The sequence below is a fragment of the Squalius cephalus genome (genome assembly GCF_949319135.1).
Source record: "Squalius cephalus genome assembly, chromosome: 4".
Lineage (NCBI taxonomy): Eukaryota > Metazoa > Chordata > Actinopteri > Cypriniformes > Leuciscidae > Squalius > Squalius cephalus.
In genome coordinates this window covers 13,564,366-13,574,694 of record NC_137125.1, presented here as the reverse complement: position 1 = coordinate 13,574,694, position 10,329 = coordinate 13,564,366, and the positions used below count along the sequence as shown (strand labels likewise).

At 39.1% G+C, this 10,329-nt stretch overlaps 1 long non-coding RNA gene across 2 annotated transcripts; it reads left to right on the top strand.

Annotated features, from left to right (window-relative positions):
* The first annotated feature begins 307 nt into the window (after window positions 1-307).
* On the top strand, window positions 308-6,013 carry LOC307157939. 2 transcript variants are annotated; one of them, XR_013821136.1, is made up of 5 exons: window positions 308-333; window positions 4,652-4,740; window positions 4,843-5,040; window positions 5,146-5,257; window positions 5,862-6,013. It is a non-coding gene; the product is annotated as an uncharacterized lncRNA (long non-coding RNA). The 2 variants fall into 2 exon arrangements; XR_013821137.1 differs by lacking the exon at window positions 308-333 and adding an exon at window positions 3,837-3,877.
* Window positions 6,014-10,329: the final 4,316 nt, after the last annotated feature.

Below are 10,329 nucleotides of genomic sequence, written 5' to 3'. Positions count from 1 at the left end.
TTATAACCATAGCAAAAATATTTAGTTGTCATGAAGATCATTCTTTACGTGTATTTTAAACATGATATCTGGGATGGGTAGCCTACATGCATAACGTCTTGTTAGCAACATGAGTCTAAAATTAATTTTACTGGCTATTTCAAATGTTTACCAGCAGTGACGGTTAAACTCTGGGCGCTCGGCTCAGATGCGTTTACCAGCATGAAGCCGATTTCAACAGTTGCTGCAGCAAGCGTCAGCACAAGACGTGTGCACAACTTTCGGTGAGATAAAACTCAACGCCTGACTTAAAATCACCCCCTTTCGATCCTGCGCCATTACGGTGAACTTGAGGTAAGTCTTGTGTTCTATTTCCTTAAAAAGCATCAACATTTCAACAATAAATTCTTATTTCAGTAAATAGGCAGTGGGCCAAGTCCGTCTATCTCGTTTAGTTTTTGATTTGACAGTTACCCAGCAGCTGTCTGGCTCATTTTTTTATTTGTCTGTATGAATAATTCACAAAAAGATTACCGATTGTTTCCAACGCCAATTGTTGCACATTAAAGTATAAAAATAGATTTAATTTCGCTAGCTGATCACAAACGTTGGCCGGAGTGAGATCCAATCAACGCTCGTGTTGTTACCTTGTTGAATTGATTTGGCCAATCACGTTATTCGTTGAACCGGCGTCGCGTCAGTCTGAAGCCAAATCAACCCACCCTGGAGAGACCGGTGTGTCTCGGCAAGACAACGTCAAGGTAAGATTTGTTTTGCAATGATTATACACCCCTATATCTTAATGCTTTTCATATAAGTTGTATTTAAGACTGCAAGCTATAAAATGTTTTTTTGATGAAAACAGTAACATTAGCCACGAAAGAATGTGGGTAGTGGAGCAGTAAATCTGACGTTAGGTCTAACGGTATGCTGCTTAGGCTAATCCAAAATAATCATTCGGTACATACACAATGAACTAAGCAAAGAGTATTCAAATACGGGATAATTACGGGAAAAATATTTAAACGGGAAGACAGCAGGAAATAAGTCTGACTAGTAAGGGAGAATCACGGGGTAAACGGTATTGGTTACAGCAAGCTACCTAGGCTACAAGTAAGCTAGACTAATTATCAGCTAAAAAGAGTGCAAACCAAAACAAAGAAATGATTTCAAATCAACTTTATAGTGGTAGTCATGGAGTTATTTAAGACAATTATGGTTGATTGAAACGATTGATAGTGGTTGGGCTTCACCTACATAACAGAACAGGTATACTGTATGGTGGAAAAATATTTTAGTTAAAGATGGCTGTTTTTGAGTTATTTAACAAAATTATTTGTGGTCAGAACTGCAGTAGTCTTGGCAAGCTCGTTTAAGATGGTTAGCATCTTAATACAAATGTCAAGATGAAAAGTGTGATTTAAAATGAGTAATGTGCGCTTTCTGTGTTTATTTATCTGAATATAATTCAGTTGTTTATCTAACTCACAGACACGGACAGGACAACATCATATCTCTCCACACCCAAATGACTACAGAGGTGATCGTTGACAATCATCACATCAACAGCACCATGATGGAGCAGGTCAAGATCACGGAGTTGCTTAGTATCCACATCACAGATGACCCATCTTGATCTATCGACACCACCAACAGAACCTGGCCAAGAAAGTCCAAAAACCTCTGCACTTCCTCCCACAGTTGAGGAAGGCTCATCTCCCAAAAATCCATCCTCTTAATTTTCTATAGGGGAATCATAGAGAGCCTCTTCCTTCCACCCCCACCCTCCAGTAACCTAAGGGCAGCTGATTGACTCTTGCACAAATACACTGGTAGTTTACACTATGATGCTGCTACATTGGTTTATTTTGAAATTTGCTATGAACATTTGACCCCACTTACACACAAATTGCACTGCCTTTTGCTGCTTGTCATGTCATCCACTTGCACAATAACACTATATTAATTAGGGATGAGTCACGATTTTCGAATATTCGATTAGCTGATTTTATTATAGAATAGGATGTGCGGGATGATTGTCTTTAAAAAATCCCCATGTTTTAGTTGTGGTTATAAGTTGCAATCCTAAATTCACATAAAATTTTTACACATTTAATAAATATATTCTTAATATTTGTTGTTTTCGTTTCTATGTTTGAGCTTATTTATCTCAATATTAATAACAGTCTGGTTAATTTTGAGTCTTGAATTGTAAACTCTCAAGGGTTGGATTTTTAAATATATATTGGTTGTGTCTATTCAGAATGACTTCTGAGCAGCTACCTTTTTATTTTGGGTATGTCATGTATGCATCACTTGCCAAAATTGGGGCTGACTAGTAAGGGGTTAAACTTATATAAATTAAACGAATGTTTAAATTTTTTAACTTATATTTAAGCGTCACACCGCTCCGCTTTATTCATATGCTCTCATTTTATTAATACAAATAATTTAGTAGCCTATCCTTGCCTTGTTTTTGAATGAATAAATCAAATAGTGTAAAATACATTTCAGAGAATTTTTTTCTCAATCTTTTCCACTGGCCAAATAGTATTTTTAATTGATTTCTATTTTTAATGGAAACAGATAGACCTTGTTGTGCATTATTTGCACGAAACCATTTTCTCAGACAATCTGCTATTATCATAAGCAATTAGTTAAAACATTAAAACACAGCATGCCAGAGGAGAAGTGTTCAAAAGCATTGCATCTACAACAAATATTTATATTTATTGAATATAAAAATGTTGTAACTTCTCAGTAATTATTTCATGTAGTTAAAGTGTTTAACACCATTAATGAGAATGGCATATTTAATCTAAATGTTTATATCAGAGGTAAAACATGTATTATTTTATTTATTTAAACCGTTATTGTGAACATGCACTGTATTTATGATTAGGACTTTACAGAGATTTACGGTTTTACTTCATCTGCCGTTAGACAAGCTATGCGTCAGTTTCACTATATGGCCCAGCATTCTGGTCACTGACCTTTAAAGATTATATGCCTCCGCTGTAGAATCTGTGTTCATTATTTACATTGGTTGTCAAGGAAACGGGAGGTTTTCTAACGTTATGATTAGTACTCCTGCTTCTTTGCCGGTTTAAAAAAGTAAGAGTTTGTAAGGACATTTTGCGTCAAATGTGCATACAACAAAGTTGGAAACAATGTCTATAGTACTTATACGATTTTATTACATGACCTCAGCAAAAAAAAACGTAGACAGCTGTGAGGTAAGTATTAAATTCGTAATTTCGAGGTCCGGCCCACCGCCTAAAAGTAACGTTAGTGCAAGTGGGGGTAATATGAAAGCTACTTTTATGGCGCGAACGAAGCTAACATTGACTAACTTAGCTGCGCTGTTTTTGCGCTAGCAGCTCATATTTTCGTTCTGCTAGCTTGGCAAAGAATTAGTCGCTAGGCTAGACACCGTTTTTATTGAATGCAATTTACGTGAATAATATTTACGAGCACAGTCTGTGATCTGTGGAAGTGGAACAAATGTTAGCTGGCTTAAGGCCAATTCATACCGCACAGAGAAACGCCAACAAACACGTTTTGTCATAAAGTATGTGGACATTTTGATCCTGTAAGAAAATATTTATTTTAATATGTAAATAGAGGAATGATGTGGGACTTTGGTCTGCTGAAAGCTGGGTCATGTCTGTTGCTGAGTGAGATCGGGACTCTATTATGAAAATGAACTGAGGACTCTTATAACGTTCTGAATCTCTAGTCAAACAGACAATCCTCACAGCATGAGGCGATGAGAGGGGAAAAACGCTCCCACGGTACACTCAACTCACCAGCAGACAGCAAAGGATAGAGCTCTGCGCCGGCGACCTCACAGTTGGGGATTATGATTACGCTGACACGTTTGCTCCTGTTTTTACAGGTATACAACAACTTAATATGCACAGTCCTGTAATTCCGATGTAGGCTATATGTTCATGCTGCAAATATTTTGTGTATTAATGTTCTGGGTTGTGAAGATCTATATGTGCAGACTTATTTTTTACAGTCTAATGGTGCAGACCGTCCGCCATTTTGTGAACGCTGTGACATGACGTCGTGAAGTGCATGGCCTTTTGCACAGGGGCCTGTAACAGATGCACTCTCGACATTTAACAAAATATAAAACGAGAAGAAAGTCGTGTCTGAAAGCTGCAATCTTTTACTTGTATTGCTAAAATGAATGAATATCTCGTGTTTTTCCGTGGGTGCTCGAGTTTTTCGGTGTCTGTTGGGGCAGTGTGAACATGACACTTATTTTTCATAACATTCTGAATACAACGGCCAACTTTTGGTGACTTTTTTTTGTTGGTGTTTGCTGGCGTTTGTCTGCGGTGTGAATTGGCCTCTAGTTGTACTTTTATGGCGCAAACTGAAATCGCACTTTATAGCTAACATCAACATTACCTTTGGCTAAATGTGGTCTGTACAGGCAGGTTTGAAAAGTTTATTAGCTAACGTTACCTTCATCAGGGCTGGGCAATATGGCTGAAAACTGTATCATGATAGCGTTTCATATCTATCGATAATTTTATTTATTTATTTATTTATTTAAAATAAGGACCAGTAGAAAAAATATAGTTACTTTATGACAGTATATTTACATTTAACATTTTTTATTTTAAACTTAACCTTCCTCTGATTATAATCCCCTCAGTTATAAAGGCAGAAATGTCAACACAACCATGGAAAACAACACCATGGAAGACACAAAAAACAGGTCTTCTCGGGAGGCTGTGCCTACAGGTAGGAATTCTACAAAGTGATCTCTCTCGGTTTACTCTGACATATCTATGTACAATGTTTTGCTACTAATCTGTTATGCCTGCTTTTTCTTGTGTCTTACAGCAATTGCTAAGGAGATCCTCATCCAGCTTGATTCTATCAGAGAGCAGCAGTTGCTCATCCTGATGCAGCTCCTACAAATCTCCAGCAGTTCCAGACTTCACGCCAGACCCAACACATTTTGGGCTCCCACTTTCAACTATTGAGGAGCTACAATGTTTGGAGGAGACATTAAAGAATCCAGAGGAGAAGAAGAATTTGGTGAGTTAAATTATGCATTAATCAGATCATTCCTAAAAGTCAGTCCCCACTCTCACTCATGCTATATTCCTTAAATAACTAACGAGTTACATGTCTTTGTTTCAGACTGTTCTCCTTGGAATGGTCGGAGGCATGACTCTTAAAAACACTGTGGGGCAGGTCCTGAAAAGAGCAATGAACACTTCGCTGGCGAGACTCATTAAAAGTGTGGTTCTGGGTGAGTGTCAGTGCTGGATAACTGCACTGTGGTGACATCCCAGGGCTCTACAGTTCAAAATATTTATTTATTTTTTTACTGGGTGTGACAGTGACAAAGTATTTAGGAGCACCAGTGCGACTGACCTGATCAGGGTTTTTGGGTGCACCCTCCATTGAAACTAGGGCTGTAACGATTCCTTGATTAAAGTCGAGTACTCGATTTAAAAAAATCCTCAATTGCAATTTACCCGTGTTGAGTAACCGGCAAAATACTGGAAGTGGCGCATTCCACAGACGAGAATCCATGAACCACATTATTACACCATTTTCTAAGGCTACGCGATCTATTTAAAACCATTTACAATCATAATATAGCATAATGCTATCATGAAATCACAAAGGCTGTGATTTAGTTAAGAATGCTCCGGCATCGCCTTATAATGGGTAGGTTAATTTGTCATTGATCAGAAGGTGCTCCTAAATTTTTGACTGTGCTCCTAAACTTTTTAAATTAAAAAGAAATGTAGGCTAAGTGTAGAGCCCTGCATCCAAATTAAGTTTTGGTGGTTGCTGAGTAACATCATGTGGTCATGCTGCCCTCTTCTATCTTGTGTTTTTCTCAGATGCAGTCCACCGCAATGCCCTGACCAAAGAATTTAAAAAAGAGGAAACAGAGCTGCTCATCACCAGGTGTCTGCAGTTAGCCTCTGATAGGGATGGTGGCCGAAGCCAGAGGGCGAACAGGCAGACAACGTAGACAACTCAAAAACGCGGTGGGCCAGAATTAAATGTTTCAAAGTTTAAAATGTTGATATTGGCAAATGGTATTTGAACTCCTTGATTCTACATTAATGCTGTGATATTATTTCTATTCTATTAAAATATGTTATTAATAAGTGTGTGTGCGTAGACAACTCAAACGCAGTGGGCCAGAATTAAATGTTTTAAAGTTAAAAATGTTGATATTGGCAAATGGTATTTGAACTCCTTGATTCTACATTAATGCTGTGATATTATTTCTATTCTATTAAAATCTGTTATTAATAAGTGTGTGTGCGTAGACAACTCAAACGCAGTGGGCCAGAATTAAATGTTTTAAAGTTAAAAATGTTGATATTGGAAAATGGTATTTGAACTCCTTGATTCTACATTAATGCTGTGATATTTATTGTATTCTTTTAAATTCAAATCTGTTATTAATAAGTGTGTGTGCGTAGACAACTCAAACGCAGTGGGCCAGAATTAAATGTTTCAAAGTTAAAAATGTTGATATTGGAAAGTGGTATTTGAACTCCTTAAATCTACATTAATGCTGTGATATTATTTCTATTCTATTCAAATCTGTTATTAAAAAGTTTGTGTGTTTATCCTATTTTTGTAGTGTGGTCCAATAAAAAATGCATTAAACATGAAACCTGTCTTCCTTGTGCTGTTTTACTTTGTTTATCTTGCATAAATAACGGCTGCTAAGCAATTTTAGTATTAACTTGACATAAATGGAAATCAATAAAGTTCCCAAATAAGGAACGGGATTGGAGGCGATCTTACGTCCTCTCACTCGGGGTTCCGCAATCGGGCCGCGTTAAAACCGAGCGCTCGGCCGAGTGTCTTTAGCCTTAATCGGGCCGCGTTAAAACCGAGCGCTCGCAGAGCAATCGGACCTAGATTCATGCCGAGGATCGGCCGATTGTTTTAGCCTTCATCGGGCCGTTTTCGGCCCGCGCAATTTTTGCTATCTGGGTACTTATTAGTGATGTGTCATTCGCCAACGATCCGTTCATTGTGTGCGTCACATGACAAATGAACCAAAGACTTGGAAGGTAAATTAAATATTTATGTTCCCTGTAAATTATCTTTGGCTGCATTATAATGATTTCTTCATTCAAAATATGATTGAGATTGCGTAGGTCGATGTTTTCGGGGAATTTGGCTGTTAAAAGTATAACATTTAAAGCCACTTAAATGAACGAAATGACTCAAATAAAGATTCGTTCATTTTGATGAACAAGATCGAACGAGAGAGTCAGTAAAATGATCCGAACTTCCCATCACTACTACTTATTTCTACATCATCGGCATATAAATTATATAGAGACAATTTAAACAACTCTTACATCAGCTCTTACTCAATTTGAAGCTTTAAATCTCCCGGAGCAGCAACAAGCATCCACTCGCGTCAGAGGTTCATGAAGAAAAGAAAGATCTAGAATGCGCTGCTCTCTAAAAGTGCCGCAATAGCGGACGTTTAACTGACGTCACTCAAAATGCGATCTCATTGGAGGCTTTGCACAGGGAGATAACGCTATTGGATACATTTATAATATTCTATATTTTATATTTCTCTATTTTTATATCATTCATTAATTTGTTTGCAGTCTTATACTGTATTTTCTCTGTCAACAGTTTTCATGCTTTTAATCTTATTTAATTTGAAGTTCCTTCTGTCTCTGCCAGTACCCACTGGTAACCTGGGTTACATACGGATACTTTGATTCTCACTCGAGGACTGCTGCAGGCTTGCCCCATCCGACTGGTCATGGAACTGCTGTCATGTTGACTTTCACCCACCTGAGTGACATGGTAGACAGAGTTCTCAAGATCTTCTGGGATCGTGGTGATGAGACCAGCTATGAATTTATGCCTGTGTCTTTTGAAGCAGAGCAACAGTCTGTCCAACTGCTTTCAACATCTGTTTGTGAACCGGTATCACAAGTGATTTCAGCTCCACCAGAACCAGCAACAAATGTTGGAGCCAAAGTAAATTGTGTTGGCTCAGAAGCTGAAAACCGAGATGTGGTAGATAAAACAAATAAGCACTTAAGAAGAAAAGAAATGCGTAAAACATTTAAAATGTCAAAACAAGGCAGAAAACCTAAGGACACGGCTGCATCTTATGCCATCAGGAAACATAAAAAAGGGATTGTGAGAGACAGAGGTATGCCACTGCTTTGCAATACCAATCAAAGAAAAAAGAAGCAAATAAGGTAAAGTATAATCAAGATGCTCTCTTCCGAAACCAAATGAAATGGTCTATAGTGAGAAGATACAGCACGGATACAGAGGAAGATTAAAGAAAACATGAAGAAGAGGTACAGCACAGATGCTCTCTTCCAGAAGATGAAAGAATACAGTAAGAAGAGGTACAGCACAGATGCTCTCTTCCAAAAGAAGAAAGAGTACATTAAGAAGAGGTACAGCACAGATGCTCTCTTCCAAAAGAAGAAGAAAGAGTACATTAAGAAGAGGTACAGCACAGATGCTCTCTTCCAAAAGAAGAAGAAAGAGTACATTAAGAAGAGGTACAGCACAGATACTCTCTTCCAGAGGAAAATGAAAGCCTACATGGTTAAGAGATATGCAGGTGACCAAGAGTTCAGGGCACATCACATCCTGCAATGTACCCTGCGCAAGACCCAAAAATGTGCCGGCGATGCTACATATCACGTTTTTCATCGGTTGCAATGCGCACTCAGGATAAAAAAGAAATATACATCTTACATCCATCCTAGCAAGGAAACACCCCAGCCTTTGGTTAACAAAGCGATAGAAAGTGCCATACATGCATTCCGGTGTAAGATTCAGCATGGTCCTACACATGTCTGCTCAGTCTGTCACAGAGCCCTGTTTCCTGATCAAGTCAGGGTCTGTAATAGAACGAGATATGACAAAAACATTCATGCCAAGACCAAGAAGTGAGGCCCAGCTGCTGCAGGTGAAGCTGAAGAGACACGTTAAGTTTAAAGGATACCAGCAGTTCCACACGGTGAATATGCAAAACGCTATTGCAGCTTTATCGAAGCTGAAAGCAATGCATTCGGAATACAGGGATATCTCCATAAGAGAAACTGCTAAATTTGAAAGTCCCCTATATGAGGAAGCTGATGTCTCTGAAAGTCACCTAGACGAGGAAGCTGAAGTCTCTGAGATGCAACAAAAAGTCTATGTTGCTGAGCAGGATGAGTTTCGACCCGGGCTCACATTAGACACGTGCATGCAGCCTCCCGACATCGTACAGGAGATCTTGTCGTACGGTGAGGGAATATTTAGTATCGCACCTGCACAAGGACAAAAGCCTGTTGGATTTTTCAAAATCCCAAAGCTGGAAGCCTGTTCAATTCCCCACTGGACAGAATTCCATTGATGAGGAAAGACAAATTTCAATATCTCCTAGTATGTACAGTATTTCAATGTGAGATTGTTCAGCGTGGACACGCGTTTTGCAAAAGATCAGAGTTATCTTTTCTTTGCACAGTTTGTAACAGAAACGTAACTGGCTAGAAACAGCATGTCTATTCAGTTGCAAAAAGGCAAACCTGTCAAAAGAGACGGCCGAAGAATTTCTAACACACTGCTTCAAGACAACCGGGAGAATGAAAGATTGGTACACAACAGAGACGCCACGCGGTTCATGCAACCACTGAGAGGCTCTCCGTTGTATTGGGAGAAAACTTTGAGGGATCTACAGGCTATGATAAGACATTTAGGAACCCCTACGTTTTTTTGCACATTAAGTGCAGCCGAAATGAGATGGCCTGAAGTAATTAGAGCAATCAAGGCCCAGCAAGGTGAACATGTCAACTTTTCCGAGCTTGACTGGACGACAAAGTGTGAAATTCTCCGAAGCAATCCAGTCACTGTAATGCGCATGTTTGAGAAACGGGTGGATGCGCTAATGACTCATCTGCTTTTGTTGCCTGCCCAACCCATTGGTAAAATTGAGGACTACTTTTACCGAGTGGAGTTTCAAGCTAGAGGAAGCCCACATATCCATCTTCTTGTTTGGAAAAAGGACGCACCCGAATTTGACAAGGACTCTGATAAGGATGTTTGTGACTTTATTGACCGCAACATAACCTGCCAGTTGCCCGATCCCTCGGCTGATCCAGAGCTTCACCAAATCGTCACAGAGGTTCAGCTTCACAGCAGGAACCACTCAAAGTCCTGTAAGAAGGGAAATCTATTGTGTCGATTTGGGTTCCACAAAGTAACGGTGTCTAGCACCACGATCACTCATCCTCGACCACAGCGCCCTGAAGAAGAGGATGACACGGACACTTCTCCATCTGGAAGCTGCATGTTTGCATCTAAACA